The 24,290-nt window shown below is 46.9% G+C and overlaps 1 protein-coding gene and 1 pseudogene across 3 annotated transcripts in view; both read right to left on the bottom strand.

The window, feature by feature from the left end:
* The window catches only part of LOC128421979 (zinc finger protein 420-like), a 100,941-nt pseudogene that overhangs the window by 24,128 nt on the left and 52,523 nt on the right, over positions 1-24,290 (bottom strand).
* Positions 4,225-24,290, bottom strand: part of LOC128421969 (zinc finger protein 624-like) — a 125,478-nt gene continuing 105,412 nt past the window's right edge. For all 3 annotated transcript variants that reach the window (XM_053405372.1, XM_053405370.1, XM_053405369.1), the window contains exon 3: positions 4,225-4,601. The gene's annotated coding sequence lies outside the window, so the exon portion shown is untranslated. The remainder of the gene's footprint in view (positions 4,602-24,290) is intronic.

The following is a 24,290-nucleotide window of genomic DNA, read 5'->3' as shown; positions in this document are numbered from 1 at the left end:
CTTCAGGGAGCAGGCGGGGAGGGGGCTGCCCAGGCTCCAGGAGCTCCTTCTCGCTGGTTCCTCCCCATCGCCCTCCTGCTGCCTGCCTCCCCTCCGCTTCTACTGGTCCTTTGCAAGTGCGGGGAAGCTCTAGCCCCCCCGGCCCCCCTCAAATTCCTTCTAAGAGCCCCACATTGCACGGGGCAGGCTCACCTGCAGCGAAACAACACACAGCTGCCCTGGCCGAGTGGAGCCAGGCTGGGGCGCAACGTGGGGACCCCAGAAATGTGTCCCTAGAAGAAATGCGCCTCCCCCCTTCTCTGAGGTCAAGTGCTGCCGGTGGGCTTCCCAGAAGAGGCCCCTGCTTGGCCCCTGGGAGGACAGGGGCCCCTTGGGCCTGATCCTGCAGGGCTCACCTGATGTTCTGGTGCAAGTGAACCCTCCTTTGTCCTTCAGGGAGAACAGGGTTTCCCAAATTTGGGTCTCCAGCTGCTTTTGGACTACAGCTCCCATCACCCCTAGCTAGCAGGACCTGTGGTCAGGGATGATGGGAATTGTAGTCATGCCTTCCAGGTGGCTCTGGCAAGTGAGCCCAGCTGCATGTGACTAAGGTGGGGGGGGATTCCTTCCTGGTGTTACGGAAATTACAGGGGAGGGGGTTACCATCTGACATTATCCCCTGGGACGAGGAACCCCAAACCCCTCTCCCCTCAGTCGCAAAAGATTCACATATCTTATAAATACAGGAAAACACGGTCTCTGCATTTTAAGAATGGGATTTACGGACTTTGTGTTTTATGAATGGGATTTATGAATAACCGAAGCCCAACAATCAAGAGCACTATGTTTTGACAGCTAGCCAATGGAGGAATCCGTAGACGGCTGAAACTGCCTCCAAACCAGCCTTTCAGCTCAGCCTTTGCACGATTGTCTCAGCGCCCTCCTGCTGCTCAGACTATGGGCAAAGTATATTAAATGTAGCCATTTTGGTTTCGATTGCCTAAAGTTGCTAGAATGTTACAAAGATTGTGTCTGAATGTATCCTTTCAGCTTGACAGCTCTGGGAATGATAACTAAATTTGTAAATTCATATAAAATCCATACTTTAACCGATTCTTCCCATTCCAACGCCATTTTAACTCTTAAGAAAAAGTAAATTTAGGCTTCACCCTCTTCCATGACCCTGGAAGCGGATAGTCACGTAGGCAGCAAAAACAGGGCCTCCTGCCATAATCCCCCGAGCCACACTTCGCCCCACCCTGGGAGTGACCAAGGGACGACAATAGACTTCCACAGAGGCAGTTGACCAAGCCAGGTTCTGAAAGCCCATCTCAGGAGAAGCCCTGAGGGCAAGGATGTAATTTGATTCTGAACTGATTTTAGAATGAATTGATTTTAGAATGTATTTCAATTAATTGATTGTGATTTTATGTAAACTATATTACTTTTACTGTTGTTAGCCGCTCTGAGCCTGGCTTTGGCTGGGGAGGGCGGGATATAAATATATTTTATTTTATTTTATTATTATAATTACAGTGGTACCTCAGGTTACAGACGCTTCAGGTTACAGACTCCGCTAACCCAGAAATAGTACCTCAGGGTAAGAACTTTGCTTCAGGATGAGAAGAGAAATAGTGTGGCGGTGGCACGGCAGCAGGACACCCCCATTACCTAAAGTGGTACCTCAGGTTAAGAACAGTTTCAGGTTAAGAACAGACCTCCAGAATGAATTAATTACTTAACCCGAGGTACTACTTTATTGTGTCGATAGTTTTCTTGTTCTTTGGGTGATGGGTACTGGAGAGGTGTCCAGAGATGTATCTGATGGAGTGACCAACTGTTGCACTTGTGTAACCCTTTGATACCCCTCCCTATTTGTGACATACTAGTGAAGATGCTACTCGAAAAGTATTCTGGGTGAAGGGGGGGGGAGTTTTAAAAGTCGATGTAAATTGTCCAGGGTTGCTCAAACAAAGAGAGATGCAAGGAGCTCCAAAAGGACCTCTCCAAATGGGGTGAATGAGCAGAAAATACAGTTCATTGTCAATGAGATTAAAGTGATGCATGTTGGGACAAAAAAACCTACACCCATTAATATCATGTACAGGTTCATGGGTCTGAACTGGATTTCCCTGTGTGGGGAGAGGGGAGCTGGTCGCAGCAGGAGGGGGAGTCTCCCTGGATGCTTCAGCTGATGGCCTCCTCTTCTGGGTCTCCTAGCCCCCCCACTCCTCCCTCTGAGCCTGAACTGCTCTCTGCCCCAGCATCTTCCTGCTCACCAAACCCTGTTTCCTCCTCAGCTTGCAACACCTCTTCTCCCCCTCTGCTCCCTTTTCTCCCTCTATCTGCTCATCACCATCCCACCACCAGTCCCCAGGATCTGAGCCTTCTTCCTTGTGGGTCCCCCAGACTGGTGCCTCCCGCCCCCTGCACCCCTCCAGTCCATGACAGCAACAGCAACAACAAGAGTAAAATCAGTAGGATAGCAATATGCACTGTGGTCCTCTGGCAGGAAGACTCCCTAGCAGCATGATTGACTAATAACTTCTGGGACTATGGAAAAATATTATCCTCCCCAAACCCCAGAATAAGCAGTAGCTCTGGGGTTCCCCTATGTGGTTCATGAGTGAAGATGGGCCCGTCAGGAGACTTTCTTGGTACCTGCAACCCATCCTTCCCCCTCTTGCAGTTAGGCTTGGGGGGGCGGGGATCTCCCATTAAAGTTTTCTTCAGAACGTGCAGGGGGCAGGGATGAAGTTCTGTTGAATAAGTAATGTTTGGAGATCATGCGGTGGTGGGGGTGACAGAGTTTGTGGCAAAAACCAGTCTGTCACACAAACACCCATCTTGAATGCTTGAGTACAGCAACTCCAAGGCCTGAGCCAAGTATCCGCGGGGCAGGGGCCACGTGTAGAGCAAGTCCCACACTGATGTCAAAAACACACACAGAAGCAGAGGACTTTTTCAGTAATAGTTTACTGAGCTTTCAAAGCATACAGTTCTCACTGGGACCCCAGTGAGGCACAAAACTTAGCTCCTGAGAACAAATCCAGTTTCAGCAGTAAAAAAAATACAGCATGCAGGATATCTAAGTCAGGCACACAAACCAGCAGAAGGGAGCAAGGGAGGAAAGAGGCTGGAAGGACACAGGGCAATGGAGGTGTGTCTTTCACTTCCTGCCACCTGGGAGGGAAGCCAGGAACTCGGCATCTGCAGGGGCTTCACGAAGCAAAGCTTTCTGCCGGCTGCTTCCAGGCAAACATGCAACACAAAAACACACGCTGTGATCTGTGTCGTATTGCCGTATCAGTTGTTTTTTTGTTTTGCCTTTTCCAAAAAAAAAAAAAAAAATTCATTTTATAACACAAATAAAGAACTCAAACAGAAATACAAACAAATTATTGTCATATCCTTATTTTCCTAATCATTGTTAAGTGGGCTTCCCCAAGTCCCACCTATCTGATTTTCATTTTACTTCATCTTTAGCAGTTTACATATATCATCGTTTCTAACCATCTTTTTTTAAAATCACTCTTAAAATCACTTCACATTTTATCACTTACAAATAATACTATTTTAAAATACACTATCTTCTACTTCTAAGCCTGCAGCCTATATCCACTTCCAAAGCTATTCTAAGATTTAAATATTAACATATTTTTTCAAATATTCCTTAAACTTCTTCCAATTCTTTCAATACTTCTTTCAATACTTTCATCAGTTCATTGTAAATACTTTCCCAGAAGTCTTTTTCCTTGGGGCACGTCCACCACATGTGGTAAAAGGTTCCTTCTTTTTCTTTACATTTCCAGCATTTATTATCATGAGTATGATACATTTTTGCAAACTTCACTGGTGTTAAATACCATCTATACATCATTTTCATCCATTTTTCTCTTAATACATTACAAGCTGTAAATTTGATTCCTTTTTCCACAATTTCTCCCAATCCACCATCATGATATTGTGCCCCACATGCCTGGCCCATTCAATCGTTACAGATTTCACTTGTACATCTTTTGTACGCCATTCCAGCAATAAATTATACATCTTAGATAGGTTTTTCGGTTTTGTATCTAATAATTCCGTTTCCAGTTTTGATTTCTCTCTTTGAAAACCAATTTTCTTATCCATTTTAAACACTTCATTTATCTGGATGTACTGGAACCTATCATCTAATTTATCTTTCAACGGATCACAAGGTCCCCTACTTCCATCAGAATAGCATTATACTTCAACCACGTATCTTTCATATTCTACCTTTTATGGGTCTTAGCTTCCAATGGTGAGCCAAATCACTTCTTTTTCAAGGGTTCTCGCAATGCGTCAGGGAATGGTCTGAAGCTGAGTATGTAGGAATGCATTCTCAGGCAGATCAGCTTTCCTGGGAGCTGGAGGGGGGGAATTGACCCTCCTCTTTTGCAGTGGTCTCAGAAGCAGGGAGTGACACTGATACAGAGCAGATTAGACAGGAGTTACCTAGCTAAGAGATAAGGACAAGAGAAACAGACTCAGCTGGCCCTGAAGCAGGAATATGGATTTCTTTGGAGATCATTGCTGGGAAGAAGAGTGGACTCTGAGAGGAACATGTCCCACACTCCATACATCTAAATGGGTTCTCCCTTGTGAGAGTCCCTAGATGTTTCTTAAACATTCCATTATAATTAAATCACTTTCTGTAATCTTTCCATTTAAACTGCTTCTCCTCATGTCTGTTGATGGTTTGTAGGGTTTTAACTCTTAAAGTTCAACCTGTGCATGAGTCTGTTGATTTAGAACTTCCACAAGTACTGGACCTCCACCTCTATCTAACTTCCTGACAATTATATGGTTTGTCTCTTATGTGAGTTTGTTAATGTAAATCAAGGAGTCTACTGTGACTGAAGCTCCTTCCAGAGGCCAAACATTTAACTGGCTTTTCTGATGTGGGTCTGCTGATGTTTTCTAAGATTTCCACTATGGCTGAAGCTTTGTCCGCACTCCATGCATTTAAATGGTTTCTCTCCTGTGTGAGTCTGTTGATGTCTACTAAGCTTTCCAGTGCCACAAAAGCTCTTTCCACACTCCATACATTTATACAGTTTCTCCCCTGTGAGTCTGTAGATGAATATTGAGGTGTCCACTCTGACTGAAGCTCTTTCCGCACTCCATACATTTATATGGTTTTTCACCCGTGTGAGTCCGTTGATGTCTTCTAAGATTTCAAGTTTCACAAAAGCTCTTTCCACACTCCATACATTTAAATGGTTTCTCCCCTGTGTGAGTCCGTTGATGTCTTCTAAGCTTTCCAGTTTCACAAAAGCTCTTTCCACACTCTATACATTTATACAGTTTCTCCCCTGTGTGAGTCTGTAGATGAATATTGAGGTGTCCACTCAGACTGAAGCTCTTTCCGCACTCCATACATTTATATGGTTTCTCCCCTGTGTGAGTCTGTTGATGTCTTCTAAGGTGTGCATTATCACTAAAGCTCTTTCCGCACTCCATACATTTAAATGGTTTCTCTCCTCTGTGAGTCCGTTGATGTCTTCTAAGTTCTGCATTGAAACTGAAGCTCTTTCCACACTCCATACATTGAAATGGTTTCTCCCCTCTGTGAGTCCGTTGATGTCTTCTAAGTTCTGCATTGAAACCGAAGCTCTTTCCACACTCCATACATTTAAATGGTTTCTCCCCTCTGTGAGTCCGCTGATGTCTTCTAAGTTCTGCATTGAAACCGAAGCTCTTTCCACACTCCATGCATTTAAATGGTTTCTCCCCTGTGTGAGTCTGTTGATGTTTTCTACAGTTTCTAATATCACTAAAGCTCTTTCCACACTCCATGCATTTAAATGGTTTCTCGCCTGTATGAGTCCGTTGATGTAAAGTATCCCCTCTGACTGAAGTTCTTTCCGCACTCCATACATTTAAATGGTTTCTCCCCTGTGTGAGTCTGGTGATGTAAATTGAGGTGACCACTCTGACTAAAGCTCTTTCCACACTCCATACATTTGTATGGTTTCTCTCCTGTGTGAATACGTTGATGTATATTGAGGGTTCCACTCTGACTGAAGTTCTTCCCACACTGCATGCATTTGAATGCTTTCTTGCCCATGTTAATCTGCTGATGTATTCTAAGTTTTCCAATATCAGTGAAACTCTTTCTACACTCCTTACCTTTCAATGGTTTCTCCCCTGTCGGAGGTCATTGATGTGAATTATGTGTGCTCATTCTATGAAGCATAATCCACATTTCACACATTTTAATTTCTCTTTCTAATGAAACAAAAGGTGTCCCATCTCCTGGAGTTCTGACTGTCTTCTCCATCTCCTTCTTCAGAGTGGGAGGAAAGGAAATCCTGTTTGAGTTTCAAGGAAGAGAACAAATGGAAAGAGAGCACATCAAATGCCATTAGCAGCTTTTCTTATTTCAACATCTCCTACATTCCCCCGCCTCCTACCCATGTTCCCAGTTTTGAGGAAACAAAGATGCAATGATGTCAAATGATAGTAATGCATCAGCAACCTTTCATTATCCTCAATCATCATTAATGAAGCAGCATGATCTTGGAATGCAGCCTTCTCAAATCAATTGTTTCCTCACAGGAAAGGCAGCTGCTCTCTGTCCATGAAAAGGCCCTCTCTTTCTCTGGTTCATTGTTCCTTTGGACAATTCCCATCCTCTGCGTCATAATCCTCCATCCACCACCACCCCTTTTCACCTCTAAATCTTCAGCAGTCACCTGCACAGTCCCATTGGCCTCAGAAGATCCATGTGGACCATTTTGGGAGGCCCAGGTCTACATCTTTTCCAGGGACTTTGGTCTGGGTCAGTCAGAGAACTAGTGACCAGTTTTGGTGCTTGGGGTCAGCTGAATGGGTGCTCAGGGAAGCTTCTTTTCTTGGAGATGGACCTCTGTCTACATGCCTCACATTGCATGGAGAGAGCAGGAGAAGCAGAAGGAAAGCAGCTGGCGCATGGGAATCCCAGACGGAAATACCCACCACAATGGTTCTTTATAATAATGATGTGCTGCCTGATCTCTTGCACCGTCTTCTGACACAGGACTATCCTAATCTGGCTCTGAAAAGCAGGATATTCAAGGCAAGGAGATAACTGTACTTCATGGTAGGTAGCCAGATAGTCCAGTAGCACCTTAGAGACCAACTAAGTTTGTTTTAGGTATAAGCTTTGGTGTGCATGCACACTTCTTCATATAGTGAAGGGTAGTGGGAGATGGTAGTAGGAGTACCCTTATGAGGAACAGCCCCACCCCAACCTCCCATGATATATAAGGGTCTGGTGACATCTGTTTCAGTGTATCTGAAGAAGTGTGCATGCACATGAAAGCTTATACCTAGAACAAACTTAGTTGGTCTCTAAGGTGCTACGGGAATATTTTGTAATTTTTTATTTCAACTGCGTCATACCAACACGGCTACCTACCTGGATCTAGATGTCATGGGGTGTTGGGGATAAGTAGTTCCTTGGGTGGGGGACATGTCCTGCACCTCCTGGGGTCATTTTTCCACCCTTGGTCCCCACCCTGCACTCAGCTCTCACCTGTGGCTTCCAGAAGCTGTCAGCATGCAACAGGGCTTCAAGCAACGGCTTCAACCGGCCGGCTAAACCAGGTGAGGAAAACTGATGGGTCTCAAATCCTTGGGGGGCTGTGGAATTCTGCTGCACCTGAAGTCAAGCCCTGGAGGATGGAGAGGAGGAGAACAACCGTGAATCCCACAGTCCAGAAGGCAGATTCTGCCTGTGCGGAAGAGGAAAGTGAAGGGCAGGTGGGGCACGTCCACCTGGAGGCTTGTTATCTAGTCCCAGGGTTACTCTGACATTGAATTATAGATAAATTACAGTATTGAAATGCGCCTGCTCCCACTTCCTATTCTGATATTACTCTACTCTGCTTGTCTGTTTCTTACTTGAGTGCTGTTTTGGAATGCTAAGTCAGGGTTTTACTGTGAGTTACATTTTTGCTATTTTTGGATCCTGTTATGCTTATCAGTCTTCGGCTGTGCAAAGAGGGAGTGGCTGGGGAAACCCAACCAGATGGGCAGGCTATAAATACTGCAATTATTCTTATCATCCCCCTGAGCATGGCCTTGGCTGGGGAGGGTGGGGTATAAGTAAAATTTTATTTTTATCATCATCATCATCTTGTGATTTTTTAAAGTTATTTTGGAATTCGTACTGCAATATCAGCTCACGAAATGTTATGGGTGGAGAAAATCACAGGGATGCCGTAAACGATAATCCCACCCACAAACTCTCATTCACATAGAGTCTGTAAATTTGGGAAGGTCACACACCTCACCTGTGCTAATACTGGCAGTCTTTGGCCTGTATAGGCACACCCTGTGTGTAGAGACTCCAGCCACAGGTACTGTCTATCATGAAAATGGGTCCTTTGACTGGGAAGATTCATGCAATTGCTATCATCGGATGCTGAAGGATTGTATCTCAGCTTGTCAGTCACTCTGACATTGCCTAAAAAGAATAAGAGGAACAGAAATGCTTTATAGGTGCAACTTCCATATCAATCCTGAGAGCCATTCCATGGACTCTGCACCTGTTTCTGATGACAGGTGTACATTATCCTCACCCTCAGTGAACCAAGCAGGGGAAAAGACAATAAAGATGGAAGCCTGAGAGAGAGGGAAAGGTTTCTGGCTGCTTCCTGGGTGGGATTGCGGAAACCAAGAGCCACTTCTGAGAAGGCCTCCCCCCTCCCTCTTCTTCTCAGGATTTCCTCTCTGTATATACTTTGTAACTAAGTCTGCCTTCAGGGATCCATCTGTGAACTGAATGTGTGAGTAAACTTCTTTTATATACTTTACACAAGACTGTGTTGTGTCTATTCTTTTTAAGAGGGATATAAGGGAAATTACCAGGAATCTTATATTGAGAAGCTTAAACAAGCTTGCAACAAGCTAACCACAGTGTGTTTAAAAGGGGAATGCAAAACTCTGCTAAGTTATAGAACTTGCTAGCGCAAGTTAGGAAGTATATTAAACAATATATCCTCTCCTGCCTCTCTGAACATCCCCACAAAGGGTTATTGGCCCCAGCATTGCGTATTTTTGAAGGATTGCAAAGGATTGAGATCCTAAGCTGAAAAGTATTTTTCTGAGCATACTTCCTGGTAAGCACATGGTCCTTTGTTCCATAGTGTAGTGGGGATTAAGCAACACGCCCCCAGTCCCCTAGAGTTCACAGTGACCTAAGGCAGTGAAGATCTGTTTTGTATTTTGAGATTTTTTGCTATTTTGATTTTGAAATTTTGACAGCTTTTGAAATTTTGAATATTTTCAAATTTTTCAAATTTTGATAGCTAGTGTAGCTTTTGATAGTGATGCAGGGCAAGAAATGCCTATGCTGAATGAATAAAATTTTGTGCACTGGAAGCAACATTTAATAACGCTTCTGGATGCAAAAGGCGTCTCCAGAGGGCTAGGGACAAGGTGAGAGCTGTTTCCTAGTTCTGTTGGATCTCTCAGCGGCTTTTGATACCATCGACCATAACATCCTTCTGGACCGTCTTGAGGGGCTGGGAGCTGGGGGCACTGTCATACAGTGGTTCCGCTCCTTCCTCCTGGGCCGTGTTCAGAAGGTGGTGTTGGGGGATGAGTGTTCAGAGCACTGGAACCTGACTTGTGGAGAGCCTCAGGGTTCTGTCCTCTCCCCCATGCTTTTCAACATCCACATGCAGCTGCTGGGAGAGATCATCAGAGGGTTTGGGCTGGGTGTCCATCAATATGCGGATGATACCCAGCTCTACCTCTCTTTTAAATCAGAACCAGTGAGGGCAGTGAAGGTCCTGTGTGAGTGTCTGGAGGCAGTTGGAGGATGGATGGCGGCTAATGGATTGAGGTTGAGTCCTGACAAGACAGAAGTACTGTTCTTGGGGGGAAAGGGGGCAGGATGGTGTGGAGGACTCCTTGGTCCTGAATGGGGTAACTGTGCCCCTGAAGGACCAGGTGCGCAGCCTGGGAGTCATTTTGGATTCACAGTTGTCCATGGAGGCGCAGGTCAATTCTGTGTCCAGTGCGGCTGTCTACCAGCTCCATCTGGTACGCAGGCTGAGACCCTCCCTGCCTGCAGACTGTCTCTCCAGAGTGGTGCATGCTCTGGTTATCTCCCGCTTGGGCTACTGCAATGTGCTCTCCGTGGGGCTACCTTTGAAGGTGACCCAGAAACTGCAATTAATCCAGAATGTGGCAGCTAGACTGGTGACTGGGAGTTTAAAAGGGGAATGCAAAACTCTGCTAAGTTATAGAACTTCCTAGCGCAAGTTAGATAGGATATTATTAAACAATATATCCTCTCCTGTCTCCCTGAAAATTCACACATAGACAACAGTGCCACCCGCGTCCTCCCTGATCTTTTATTAATAGACCTTCTGCAGGGTCTGAAACCACTCACGCGGGAGGAAGGGGGAACTCTGAACAAAAGAAAGACCATACATTTATAAATGTCAGAAAAGGTTGTCCACCCCACCTTTTCCCGCCCTCGTAGATCTGTCACGGAGGACATCAGAGAGGAGGTGCTGCAGCATGAGGTTACAGCTAAGGATCCTTTTTGAAAGTGGAGGGTGATAGTGACATGTTTGTTATTCATGTGTTTGCAAAGTACATGGTGCTGGTGTCTGGGCTGAACCCATTCTGTTAATGGCTGTCCCTTTTGTGATGTTGCAGGAATGGACACGCCAGAGGCAACAGCACTGGAAGCGATAATTAGAATGTTGTGCTAAGATGTTCCCAGCTTTGTGTCCGATTGGGACTGGGAGAAGTTAGTCTTTATTTGTGAAAGGTTGTTACTTTGTTTGAAGAATGGCTTATTCAGTAAAAGTGCCTTAGTCATGAATGGGTGTGTTTTTCACTGTGGAGCCAGTGGGTGGCAGTGTGGGGTGGTCTATATTGGGTCTGTCATGACAGCAACAGTTTCACTTAGTTCCAGCTATTTTGTACAAAGTTTTACAAAGTCTGTTTCAGTAGCACATTCAAAGCATGACACAGTACTATTTTATCTCAACATGACCACGTTAGAGCCAAGGCTTTACACTTTTGGGAGCATACATTTTCTTAATAACAATCACAGAAACATAACAGAGAACCGGCAGACTGGAGGAGGGCAAATGTTGTCCCTATTTTCAAAAAGGGGAAAAGAGAGGACCCAAATAATTACCGCCCAGTCAGTCTGACATCAATACCAGGGAAGATTCTGGAGCAGATCATTAAGCAAACAGTCTGTGAGCACCTAGAAAGGAATGTTGTGATCACCAATAGTCAGCATGGATTTCTGAAAAATAAGTCATGTCAGACTAACCTGATCTCGTTTTTTGACAGAATTACAAGCCTGGTAGATGAATGGAACGCAGTGGATGTAGCCTACCTTGATTTCAGCAAGGCATTTGACAAGGTGCCCCATGATATTCTTGTAAAGAAGCTGGTAAAATGCGGTCTTGACTATGCTACCACTCAGTGGATTTGTAACTGGCTGACTGACCGGACCCAAAGGGTGCTCATCAATGGTTCCTCTTCATCCTGGAGAAGAGTGACTAGTGGGGTGCCACAGGGTTCTGTCTTGGGCCCGGTCTTATTCAACATCTTTATCAACGACTTGGATGATGGACTCAAGGGCATCCTGATCAAATTTGCAGATGACACCAAACTGGGAGGGGTGGCTAACACCCCAGAGGACAGGATCACACTTCAAAACGACCTTGACAGATTAGAGAACTGGGCCAAAACAAACAAGATGAATTTTAACAGGGAGAAATGTAAAGTATTGCACTTGGGCAAAAAAAATGAGAGGCACAAATACAAGATGGGTGACACCTGGCTTGAGAGCACTACATGTGAAAAGGATCTAGAAGTCTTGGTTGACCACAAACTTGACATGAGCCAACAGTGTGACGCGGCAGCTAAAAAAGCCAATGCAATTCTGGGCTGCATCAATAGGAGTATAGCATCTAGATCAAGGGAAGTAATAGTGCCACTGTATTCTGCTCTGGTCAGACCTCACCTGGATTACTGTGTCCAGTTCTGGGCACCACAGTTCAAGAAGGACACTGACAAACTGGAACGTGTCCAGAGGAGGGCAACCAAAATGGTCAAAGGCCTGGAAACGATGCCTTATGAGGAACGGCTAAGGGAGCTGGGCATGTTTAGCCTGGAGAAGAGGAGGTTAAGGGGTGATATGATAGCCATGTTCAAATATATAAAAGGATGTCACATAGAGGAGGGAGAAAGGTTGTTTTCTGCTGCTCCAGAGAAGTGGACACGAAGCAATGGATCCAAACTACAAGAAAGAAGATTCCACCTAAACATTAGGAAGAACTTCCTGACAGTAAGAGCTGTTCGACAGTGGAATATGCTGCCAAGGAGTGTGGTGGAGTCTCCTTCTTTGGAGGTCTTTAAGCAGAGGCTTGACAACCATATGTCAGGAGTGCTCTGATGGTGTTTCCTGCTTGGCAGGGGGTTGGACTTGATGGCCCTTGTGGTCTCTTCCAACTCTATGATTCTATGAACCCGCCCCCCCTTTCCCATATACATAAATGGGAATTCAAGTCAGGCCCTCGAGGTGGCTCTGGCAAGTGAGCCCAGCTGCACGTGGCAAGGGTGGGGAGAAATTCCTTCCTGGCCGTCACCTTTGAGTATAGGGGTCACTGCCCCTATTCCTCTAGCACAGGGGTCAGCAACCTTTTTCAGCCATGGGCCGGTCCACCGTCCCTCAGACCATGTGTGGGCCAGACTGTATTTTGAAGGGGGGGGAATGAATGAATTCCTATGCCCCACAAATAACCCAGAGATGCATTTTAAATAAAAGGACACATTCTACTCATGGAAAAACATGCTGATTCCCAGACCGTCCACAGTCCAGATTGAGAAGCTGAATGGGCCATATCCGGCCCTCGGGCCTTAGGTTGCCTACCCCTGCTCTAGCAGGAGCGATTGTGGGGCTTCCTTGCCCGCTTCCATTCAGCTCTGCCATCCTCAAATGGCAAGTCTCCTTCAGCGATTGTGGGAGCGGACAGGCTGGAAGCTGAAGCGGCTTCCCTTGGAGTAGGCTTTGCTTTGCTTTCTGTTGAACTCAATCTGTGTTTTTAATGTTCTGTTGGGTACCTGCAGCTCCTCCTTCCCCCTCTTGCAATTAGGCTTGGGGGACAATCTCCCATTAAATTACAGTATTTTAACTTTTCTTCAGAACACACAGGGGGTGGGGAGAAGTTATGGTGAAGAAGCCATGTTTGGAGATCATGAGGTGGGGTGTGTGTGACAGAGTTTGGTGCAAAAACCGTCTTGAATGTTTGAGTAGAGCAACTCCAGGGCATGAGCCAAGTAGCATCAGGGTAGGGGCCACATGTAGAGCAAGTCCCACACTGAGGTCAAAAACACACACAGAGGCAGCAGGACTTCTTCAGTAATACTTGACTGAGCTTTCAAAGCATACAGTTCTCACTGGGTCCCCAGTGAGGCACAAAACTTAGCTCCTGAGAGCAAATCCAGTTTCAGCAGAAAAAAAATACAGCACACAGGATAGCAGGAACACACACCTGCAGAGGGGAGGAAAGAGGCTGGCATGACACAGGGCAATGGATGTGTGTGTTTCGCTTCCTGTCATCTGGGAGGGAAGTCAGCAACTCGCCATCTGCAGGGGCTTCATGAAGAAAAACTTTCTGCCTCCTGCTTCCAGGCACATCCCAGATACACACACTGTGATTCACGGCGTATTGCAATATCAATTGCTTTACAAAGCACTGATCCTCATCACCAGCAATCTAGATTCCCCCTCTCTATCAAAATGAACTTTACATATAAAATTATAATCACTGTTGTGAGACATTACCTTCATTATTTCATGACTATACAGTTTTACATATAAGCACTCCATACATCTATTAGGGTTCTCCCCTTTAGATCTCCCTAGATGTTTCATAAACACTCCATTGTAACTAAAGCACTTTCTGCGATGTTTCCATCTAAACTGCTTCTCATCTTTGAGTTTGTTGTTGGTTTGTAGGGCCTCAGCTCTTAAAGTTATTCCTGACCGTGAAGAAGAAGAAGAAAAGTTTGGATTTGATATCCCGCTTTATCACTACCCGAAGGAGTCTCAAAGCGGCTAACATTCTCCTTTCCCTTCCTCCCCCACAACAAACACTCTGTGAGGTGAGTGGGGCTGAGAGACTTCAAAGAAGTGTGACTGGCCCAAGGTCACCCAGCAGCTGCATGTGGAGGAGCGGAGACGCAAACCTGGTTCCCCATATTAGGAGTCTACAGCTCTTAACCACTACACCACACTGGCTCTGTTGATGTAGGACTTCCAATAGGACTGAACCTCTACCCTTAAAGTTCTTCTTGACATTTATGTGGTTTGTCTCTTGTGTGAGTTTGTTGACGTAAATAAAGGGTTTCACTCTGACTGAAGCCATAAGTGCTTTCCCCCCTCTGTATCTGTAGATGTCTTCCTCTAAGATTTTCACTCTTACTGAAACTTTTCCGCACTCCATTCATTAAAATGATCTCTCCCCTGTATGCGTCCGTTGATGTATATTGAGGTGTCCACTCTGACTGAAGCTCTTTCCGCACTCCATACATTTATATGGTTTCTCCCCTGTGTGAGTCCGTTGATGTGTTCTAAGGTGTGCAGTTTGACTGAAGCTCTTTCCGCACTCCATGCATTTAAATGGTTTCTCTCCTGTGTGAGTCCTTTGGTGTGTTCTAAGGTTTGCATTGAAACTGAAGCTTTTCCCACACACTATACATTTAAATGGCTTCTCCCCAGTGTGAGTCTGTTGATGTATTCTAAGCTTTCCAATCTGACTGAAGCTCTTTCCACACTCCATACATTCACATGGTTTCTCCCCTGTGTGAGTCCGTTGATGTGTTCTAAGGTTTCCAAACTGACTGAAGCTCTTTCCGCACTCCATACATTTAAATGGTTTCTCCCCTGTGTGTGTTCGTCGATGTAAATGGAGTCTTGAACTGTCACTGAAGCTCTTTCCACACTCCATACATTTGAATGGTTTCTCCCCTGTGTGAATCCGTTGATGTGTTCTAAGGTGTGCACTCTGACTGAAATACTTTCCACAATCCATGCATTTAAATCGTTTTTTACTTATGTGAGTCTCTTCATGTGTTCTAAGGGTTCCACTAAATCTGAAATTCTTTCCACACTCCATACATTTATATGGTTTTTCACCCGTGTGAGTCCGTTGGTGTAATTTAAGGTTTCCAATCTGACTGAAGCTCTTTCCACACTCCATGCATTTGAATGGTTTTTCTCCTGTGTGAGTCCGTTGATGTGTTCTAAGGTGCGCAATTTGACTGAAGGTCTTTCCACACTCCGTACATTTATATGGTTTCTCCCCTGTGTGAGTCTGTTGATGTCTTCTAAGGTTTCCATTGAAACTGAAGCTCCTTCCACACTCCATACATTCAAATGGTTTTTCTCCTGTGTGAGTCCAATGGTGTTTACTGAGCTGTCCACTGTGCTTGAAGCTTTTTCCACACTCCAGGCATTTAAATGGTTTCTCTCCTGTGTGAGTCTGTTGATGTGTTCTAAGTTTACCATTGTCACCAAAGCTCTTTCCGCACTCCAAACATTTAAATGGTTTCTCTCCTGTGTGAGTCCGTTTGTGTCTTCTAAGGTTTCCATTACCACTAAAGCTCTTTCCGCACTCCATACATATAAATGGTTTCTCCCCTGTGTGAGTCCGTTGATGTATATTGAGGTGTCCACTGTGACTGAAGCTCTTTCCACACTCCATACATTTATATGGTTTCTCCCCTGTGTGAGTCCGTTGATGTCTTCTAAGTGTTCCATTATCACTAAAGCTCTTTCCGCACTCCATGCATTTAAATGGTTTCTCCCCTGTGTGAATCCATTGATGTCTTTTAAGGGTTGCATTGAAACTGAAGCTCCTTCCGCAAATCATGCATTTAAATGGTTTCTCCCCTGTGTGAGTCTGTTGATGTGTTCTAAGGTTTCCATTGAAACTGAAGCTCCTTCCACACTCCATACATTCAAATGGTTTTTCTCCTGTGTGAGTCCAATGGTGTTTATTGAGCTGTCCACTCTGACTGAAGCTCTTTCCACACTCCATGCATTTAAAATGTTGTTCCCCTGCGTGCGTCTGTTCATGTTTTCTAAGGTTTCCATTCTGACTGAAGCTCTTTCCACACTCCATACATTTAAAAGGTTTCTCACCTGTATGTGTCCGTTGATGTAAATTTAAGTGTCCCCTCTGACTGAAGTTCTTTCCACACTCTGTGCATTGAAATCGTTTCTTGCCCATGTGAGTCCGTTGATGTGTTCTAAGTTTTCCACTGTCAGTGAAACTTTTTCCACACTCCATACCTCTAAATGGTTTCTCCCCTGTTTGAGTTCATTGATGTGAGATATGTGTGCTCATTCAGTGAAGCATATTCCATATTTCACACATTTTAATGGCTATTCCTAATGAAACAGAATGTTCCCCATCTCCCAGAATTCTGACTGTCTTCTGTATCACCTTCTTCAGAATGGGCGGAAAGGAAATCCTATTTTGGTTTCAAGGAAGAGAACAAAGGGAAAGAGAGCACATCAAACGCCATTAGCAGCTTTTCTTATTTCAACATTTCCTATATTCCCCTGCCTCCTACCCATGTTCCCAGTTTTTATGAAATGAAGATGCAATGATGTCAAATGATAGTAATGCATCAGCAACCTTTTGTAATCCTCAATCATCATTAATAAAGCAGCATGATCTTGGAATACAGCCTTTCCAAATCAATTGTTTCCTCACAGGAAATACAGCTGCTCTCTGTCCAAGAAACAGTCCTCTCTTTCTCTGGTTCATGATTCCTTTGGACATTCCCCATCCTCTGCATCATAATCCTCCATCCACCCCTGTCTCTTAATGAATCACCTGCACAGTCCCATTGGCCTCAGGAGGTGATGACCTTATATCCATTGATGCCATCAAAGCAAATAACGATTGGTGGATCCCACTTTTAGCAGCACTTTACACGCATATAAACAAAACAGCAAAATTTCCCTCAAGCTGGAGCTCTGCGTTGATTGTATTAATACATAAGAAAGGCCCACGTACAGAGCCGAGCAACTTTAGGCCAATCAGCTTGCTAAACGTCATTGGGAAGATTTACTCGGGGTACCTGCTAAACAAACTATCGAAATGGATGGAGGACGACAATATCATTGCCGATGAACAGGCGGGTTTTCGCCCTGGAAGATCTACCACAGACCAAATATTAACCTTGAATCACCTGGCGGAAAAGTATGCCGGCAAAGCCCCAAAGGTTCTTCATGTGGCTTTTATTGACCTTAAGCAGGCATTTGATCGAATCTCTAGAAAGCAGCTATGGACAAAATTGGCTGCTACAAAGATCGATCGTCGTCTCCTTCATCTGATTATCAGCCTCCATACAAACACCTTTCTGAGAAAGGCCTAGTCTCCAACCCTGTTACCACCACTAGAGGGGTAAGACAGGGTTGTCTATTGGCCCCAGCATTGTTTAGCTTTTACATTAACTCACTGGTGACTCACATGGCCAATGATGCTTTTCACCCCCCCCCCCAAATTAGCAGGCCGATCTCTGAATGTTCTTCTGTATGCGGATGACGCCGCACTTCTTGCCAGATCCCCTATTGGACTGAGGAGAATGTTGCAAGCTCTACATGAATACTGTGATCAGCATGAGCTCCAACCCAACTATGCTAAGACCAAGATCATGGTCTTCTCTGCCCGACCGAGACTCCATCGATGGCCGATGAACGGGACCCCCCTAGAGCAGGTTAACTGCTTTAAATATCTGGGACAAGTAATACGGTCAAATAGGTCTTTTCAGGCCCATAGAGACTATATAACAACTAATGCTTCTAAAGCAGCCACCCAGATTAGATCTCTATATGCTAAGAATCAGGCTCAATCAGTGAAGATAGCTTTGAGACTCTTTCAAATGAAAGTCCTCCCCCTTCTTTTGGTGGGCATCTCTTTAGGCTCCCGTAGGGATTTTTTGAAACTGGATTCTATCCAAACGCGATTCCTTAGAGCCATCCTTAGGATTCCCCCCTCGGTAGCGGGTGCGGTTATGAGATTAGAGGTCGGCTGGCAAGCTCTACGGTATGTGGCCTTGAAGACGAAGCTCTGGCTATGGCTCAAGCTTTGTTTTAAACCAGTGGGTATTGCCCCCTTGATATTGAGGGACGATTTCCAATCATCGTGGGAAAGGGAGGTCACTAACGAGGTTCAATCCTGCAGATTGTCTCACCTTTACTTTGAGTCTATGACGTACAATCAAGCTAGAGCTGTGATCTCCCGGAGATTGAGTGACATTGCCAGACAAGAGGACATAGCCCAGGTAAAACCAGGGATGTTTCTAGGGGACCAAATTTATCGGACCATACCAGCCCCCTACCTTGCAGAAATCCACTATGTGGAATACCGCAGACTTCTTACAGCGGCTAGATTAAATGTCCTTGACTCTGCGATATTGTGGGGAAGGTACAGGGGAGTACCATACGCCCAGAGAACCTGTCATTGTGCCATGGGTGTGGTTGAGTCCACTGAACACATTCTCTTGACTTGCCCTTCTTATGCAGAGCTCAGACAAAATTTTATAGACCCACTCCTATGTCAATTTAGCTTCCTACCCGGAGAAAACCAGGTTTTACACTTGCTGAATAATGTCACTAGAGCTATACCTTCCTTGGTGGCCAAATTTCTTTTTTTAGCTTTTAAGCGTCGCAAGACTATAATTGACTGTATTGATATGGGGCTATCTGTTTAGCCCATTTTAGTGTTGGCTAAGTTCTAAAATCTTCCTGGATGTTTTAACTGTGTATTGACAAATGTACTTTTTTCTGACTGACGGTCAAATAAAAGGTTGATGATGATGATAATCCTCCATCCACCCCTGTCTCTTAATGAATCACCTGCACAGTCCCATTGGCCTCAGGAGGTCCAAGTGGACTTTATGTGAGACCAAGGTCTACATCTTCTCCAGGGACTGTGGTCTGGGTCAGTCAGAGAACTAGTGACCAGGCTTGGTGCTTGGGGTCAGCTGAATGGGTGCTCAGGGAAGCTCCTGTTCTTGGAGATGGACCACCATCTACACGCCTTGCATTGCATGGAGAGAGCAGGAGAAGCAGAAAGAAAGCAGCTGGCAAATTGGAAACACCCCACCCCAATGGTTCTTTATAATGTTGATGTCCTGCCTGATCTCGTGCCCCTCTGCTGATACAGAACTATCCTAATCTGGCACTGACAAAGCTGGATATTCAAGGCAAAGGGATAACTGTACTTAGTGGAAACTTCAGCCTTGAATATATGGTATTGATTCATTGATGCGCTGAAGTTGTGTTATCTCTGGAGACAAGAATTTATTCCTGATTTGTCTTAAGTATCATAATTATACAATGTCTTGGGGTGTTAGAGGAGCGGCGGTACCTTTGGTGGGGGAAATGTCATGCACCTTATGGGGTAATCTATCCACCACTGGTCCCCACACTGCACTCAGCTCTCACCTGTGGCTTCCAGAAGCTGTCAGCATGCAACAGGGGCCCACAATCCCAGGAACAGCTTCAACTGGCCGGCTAAACCAGGTGAGGATATCTGCTGGGTCTCAAATCCTTGGTGGGTTAGGGAATTCTGCTGCAGGTGAAGGCAGGCCCTGATGGATGGAGAGGATGAGAACAACAGTGAATCCCACAGTCAAGAAGGCAGATTCTTCCCATCCTGCAGAGGAAAGGGAAGGGAGCCCATAGAGAAGGAAAGCTCTGATCCTAAACTTTGCTGCCTCATGACTTATCTTCAGGAGAAGAAAATGCTATGGAGGAAAACCTACACAAATCTTGAGTGGAGTCTCTAAGATGCTTGGATAGTGCCCTGCACACCTTCTTCATTCAACTCCTGCAGCCAAGCTGGTGCCAAACATACTGCTCTGCTTTCCTTGGGACCATATCAGCCAGGCTTAGAAGGGGGTCTAGTTGTCTAGGCAGCCCAGGACCCCCAAACACACTGCCCAGGCTTCCATTGCTGCTAACACAGAAGTTTCAGGTGGAGAGATGAGCTCAGACCTGTGTATCAAAGTCTCTCCGATGTGGAACAAGGAAAACAGAAGTGCATCATACGTCACTGTAAGAGTATTTGAAAAGACAAAGTATCTGGTGGCCCCTTGAAAGCTAATAAAAGTATTGTGGCTGAAGCTTTTGGAGGTGCAGGACCAGGAAAGCTCCTGCCACCCTGATCCTTCCAATGGGGACTCAGGCCTCATCATGGGACTTGAACTGCCCTGGCTGATTATCTCCAATGGGATAGATATTGAGAGGAAAGCTGTTTCCTGGTTCTGCTGGATCTCTCAGTGGATTTGGAGACCTTTGGCCATGGTATCCTCCTGGGCCATGTCCAGAAAGTGGTGTTAGGTGATGAGTGTTCTGAGCCCTGGGTGCTCCCTTGTGGGGCGCCTCAGAACTCCATCCTCTCCCCCATGCTTTTAAATATTTATACAAAGCTGCTGGGAGAGATCATCAGGGGTTTGGATTGGGTGTTCACCAGTATGTGGGTGATACCCAGCTCTTCCTCTCTTTAAAATTGGAACCAGTGAAGGCAGCGAATGCTCTGTGTTGGTGCCTGGAGGTGATTTGAGGATGGGTGGCAGCTAACAGATTGAGGTTGAATCCTGACAAGACAGAAGTACTGTCCCTGGATGACAGTCAGATGTGGAGGATTCCCTGGTCCTGAATGGGGTAACTGTGGCCCTAAAGGACCAGGTGCACAGCCTGGGGGGCATTTTGGACTCACAGCTGTCCATGGAGGCGCAGGTCAGTTCTGTGTCCAGGGCAGCTGTCTGCCAGCTCCATCTGGTATACCGGATGAGACCCTCCCTGCCCTCGGACTGTCTCACCAGAGTGGTGCATGCTCTGGTTATTTCCAGTTTGGACTACTGCCATGTGTTCTACATGGGGCTACCTTTGAAGGTGACTCAGAAACTGCAACTAATCCAGAATGTGGCAGCTGGACTAGTAACTGGGAGCAGCCATGGAAGCCACATAACACTGGTCCTAAAGGATCTTCCCTGGCTCCCAGCGCATTTTCAAGCACAATACAAACTGTTGGTGCTGACCTTTAAAGTGTCATACTTGCATTTTTCAGGCATAGAAAAGCATTGATCTAATGTAGAGAGATCAATCATTCCTGGTCTGGTTTTACTCTGTGTGATTCAAAGCTGGTGTTTTCTCCAGCTGGAACATTTTAGCTGATAAGGGAGTTTCCTTTCTGCTGAGAGCAGGTGGTGGGATCAGTTGTAATGAGGTGTACATTATCCGCATCCTCAATGCACCAGGCAGTGGAAAAGACACTTAAAGATGGAAGCCTGAGAGAGAGGAAAAGGTTTCTGGCTGCTTCCTGGGTGGGATTGCGGAAACAAAGAGCCGCTTCTGAGAAGGCCTCCCCCCTCCTCTCTTCCTGGACAGGGCAGGGGCTTATGGGGGCTTATGGGGTGGGAAGAGGATGGAGCTTGCAGGAAGGAAGGGGTGGGGGGGACACGACTCCCCACTTTTCAGGGATCCCTCTCTGGTCGCCTTGAAGGGGTGGCCGATTCCTGGGAGGGAGGGAGAAGCCAAGGCGGCCCCTCTGGAGAATCCCTGCAGGCGCCACCATGGAGAAGTCTCCCCAAAGACTGGTCTTCCTCCCCCCCCCCAATGCTGCCCTTCCCTGCCCCAAGGATGCTCCCCTCCCCACTTCCTCGACTCCCTCCCTCTGTCCCAGAGTCTCCCCTGCACCCAGAGCCCCCCCCTTGGCGCCTTATATGGTTAGGGTCATGTCTGCCGCTGCCAAGGCGCCTAAGTGGCCAAGGAAAGCCCCCTTCGCAGCACGCGCGCAGGGATCCAGGCCCTTCTGATGGGGCCCACGAAAGGCGCTCTGGGGAGCTGGCGGGGGTCTCTGGGTCCTTTTCTCCCCTCTCCTCCCCCGGGAGCCCTTTACCTCTTTGTCCTCGCTCCCGAGTCTCATTTCTTTCCTGCAACATCCACGGGGGGCGGGGATCCTCCTCTTCCCATCCTCCTCCCCTTTCCGAAAGCGCGCGCCCCTAGAGCTACGGTCAGAGCAGCAATCCGGCGCAGAAGCTCCACTTGCGGGAGAAGCAGGCAGTTTGGGAGGGGGGCTCTCTCCGCTCATTTCGGAGACAGAAGCCGGATTGCGGGGAGGAGGAGGAGGAAGAGGTGCAGCGCATGGTGGAGGGATTTGGGGTTGTGGGCGCGGGGTGAGAGGAGGATGTACCGGGAAGGGAGGAATTGAGGGGGACGAAGGAGAGGAAGGTTTCCCCCCTCCCTTCTTCCTTATGGGGATGAGGAGAGCGGGGGAGGGGCTGATCCCGGCAATTCAGCTGCAAAGTGGGGTCCCCTCCTACAATGTTTACATTGCAAAATCCTTCCCTCCCCTCGCCCCACGCCATGATCTTAGATCCTTTCCATGTTTTAGGTATTGGTGCACATTGAGCAGCGGGTTGGGCTCTGTGACTCCTGTGTTACGGGAAAAATGGGGCTTGGGCTATTGCACACACGCCCCCCCCCGACACCCAGGTAAAATTCATCCCTTGTGTCTCCGTCAGAGGTAACAAAATGAGGCCAGGAAGAAAGCAAGGCAGCTGTTGATCTGTTTGCGCGCAGAGCTCCCCCCCCCCCAAGCGAGGAGTGAAGCAGCCCAGAAGTAAAGCGCGTTGCAATTTGTACACCCTCAGAAAGTAGCTCCCCCCCGTCACAGAGAGAGCACCCCAAAAACATCCCCGGCTGCGTCACAAAATGCGTTGTACCGGGAAATCAGATCAGACTCCGAGTTCATGTTTGGGCAACATGACAAGTCTGTCTGTCAATCGGGATGCCTGAGGATTCCTGCTCCCTGCCTTTTCCTGGCCAGCCTGAGAGATCATTGGAAAGGGCGGATTTCTTGACTCCAGAAACCATCATGGCAGACCCGTTTCATTCAGGCATAGAGATCTGCTCTTTGGACCAGCCTGCTTGGATCATGTGGATCATCAGTGGATCATATGGATCATCACTGGATCATCCATGATGTCATACCCATCTCACGGAGGGGGGCTCAGGAAGAATCTCCTGCCACGTGACTGGGGGAATCTGGAGGCTGACTGGGGTCAGACAGGGCTGCTGTTTTGCTCTCCTTCCTATTTCAGCTCAGGTTTTCCTGGCAGAAGTTACATCTCATCAAGAAATGGGTGGATTCATTGAGGAAACGGGGCTAAGCGAAAGCATCCGTTGAAAAGAGGCAAACGTGTATACTTTGTTACCACCCAGTGAGTTGTGTTGCAAAGGCCATTTGCAGAAAGGCTCCTATTGTATCACCTGCGGCTACATGTTTTGATCTTTTTGCGGAAATGTTTTCCTCGGGCTGAGACCATTTGGGGCTTTCAAGGTCAGCACCAACACTTTGAATGGTGCTCGGAAACGGACCGGGAGCCAGTGAAGATTTCTTAGGACCCGTGTTCAGGGTCCAGCTGTTAGGGGGCCTTTCAGCTGCTGTCCAAAACTGAAGGTATCCTTTGCCGGAAGTAATCCATAAACCTCTCCTGCTCCGCCTTCTCGGGATGCCATTGGTGCGCGATGCTCCTGCTCTCGGGAGAGGGAGAGGCGTGAGTTGGGTGAGCTCGGCTTGCCAAGGGTTAAACGGAAACGAGCTGGATTCCTAGACAGGAAAGTAAGACGGGGGGGGCAGGGTCCTCCAGAGCGAAAGCCCAATCTCCCCCTTTCCTGCAAGAAGTCGGGCGTGTGGGGGTCCCCTTGGTTCGGCTCTGCAGAGGCTGCCTGGGGGGGGGCGCCTGCTGGGATTTGGTGAGTCTCCTCTCTCCCAGGATAGGGCCCATGGGGAGAGCGGGGGTCCCAGCGCTGCATGGCGAGAGGGGGGCAAGTCAGGGCGCGGAGGGTCGCAGGAGGGCGGCAGCTCTGCTCTTCCTTTGCATGGATGCGCTGCTGGCCCCTTGGGGAGGGGTCTCGGGGAAATGCATGCAAATAAACCCCATTCAGATGTATGGATCAGTCCCCTTTTACAACAGAGGTTGTCCGCAGATGGAAACATTCAGACATGAAATATACCCTGGTCCCTAAAACCTCACCTGTGCAAGGAAGGAAGGAAGGAAGGAAGGAAGGAAGGAAGGAAGGAAGGGGGGCAGAGAAGAGAAAGCGCTTCCTCTTGCAGGGCAGAGTAAAACCTGTGGAACTCCCTCCCACAAGAGCCAGGGAGGCCACCAATAAAGGTGGCGTTAAAAGAGAAGGAGACCAATCCGTGGAGGAGGAGGAGGAGAGGGCGATG

The sequence above is a fragment of the Podarcis raffonei genome, chromosome 10 (genome assembly GCF_027172205.1).
Source record: "Podarcis raffonei isolate rPodRaf1 chromosome 10, rPodRaf1.pri, whole genome shotgun sequence".
Classification (NCBI taxonomy): domain Eukaryota; kingdom Metazoa; phylum Chordata; class Lepidosauria; order Squamata; family Lacertidae; genus Podarcis; species Podarcis raffonei.
Note: the sequence above shows the minus strand (reverse complement) of the source record. Positions and strands in the feature narration are given on the sequence as shown.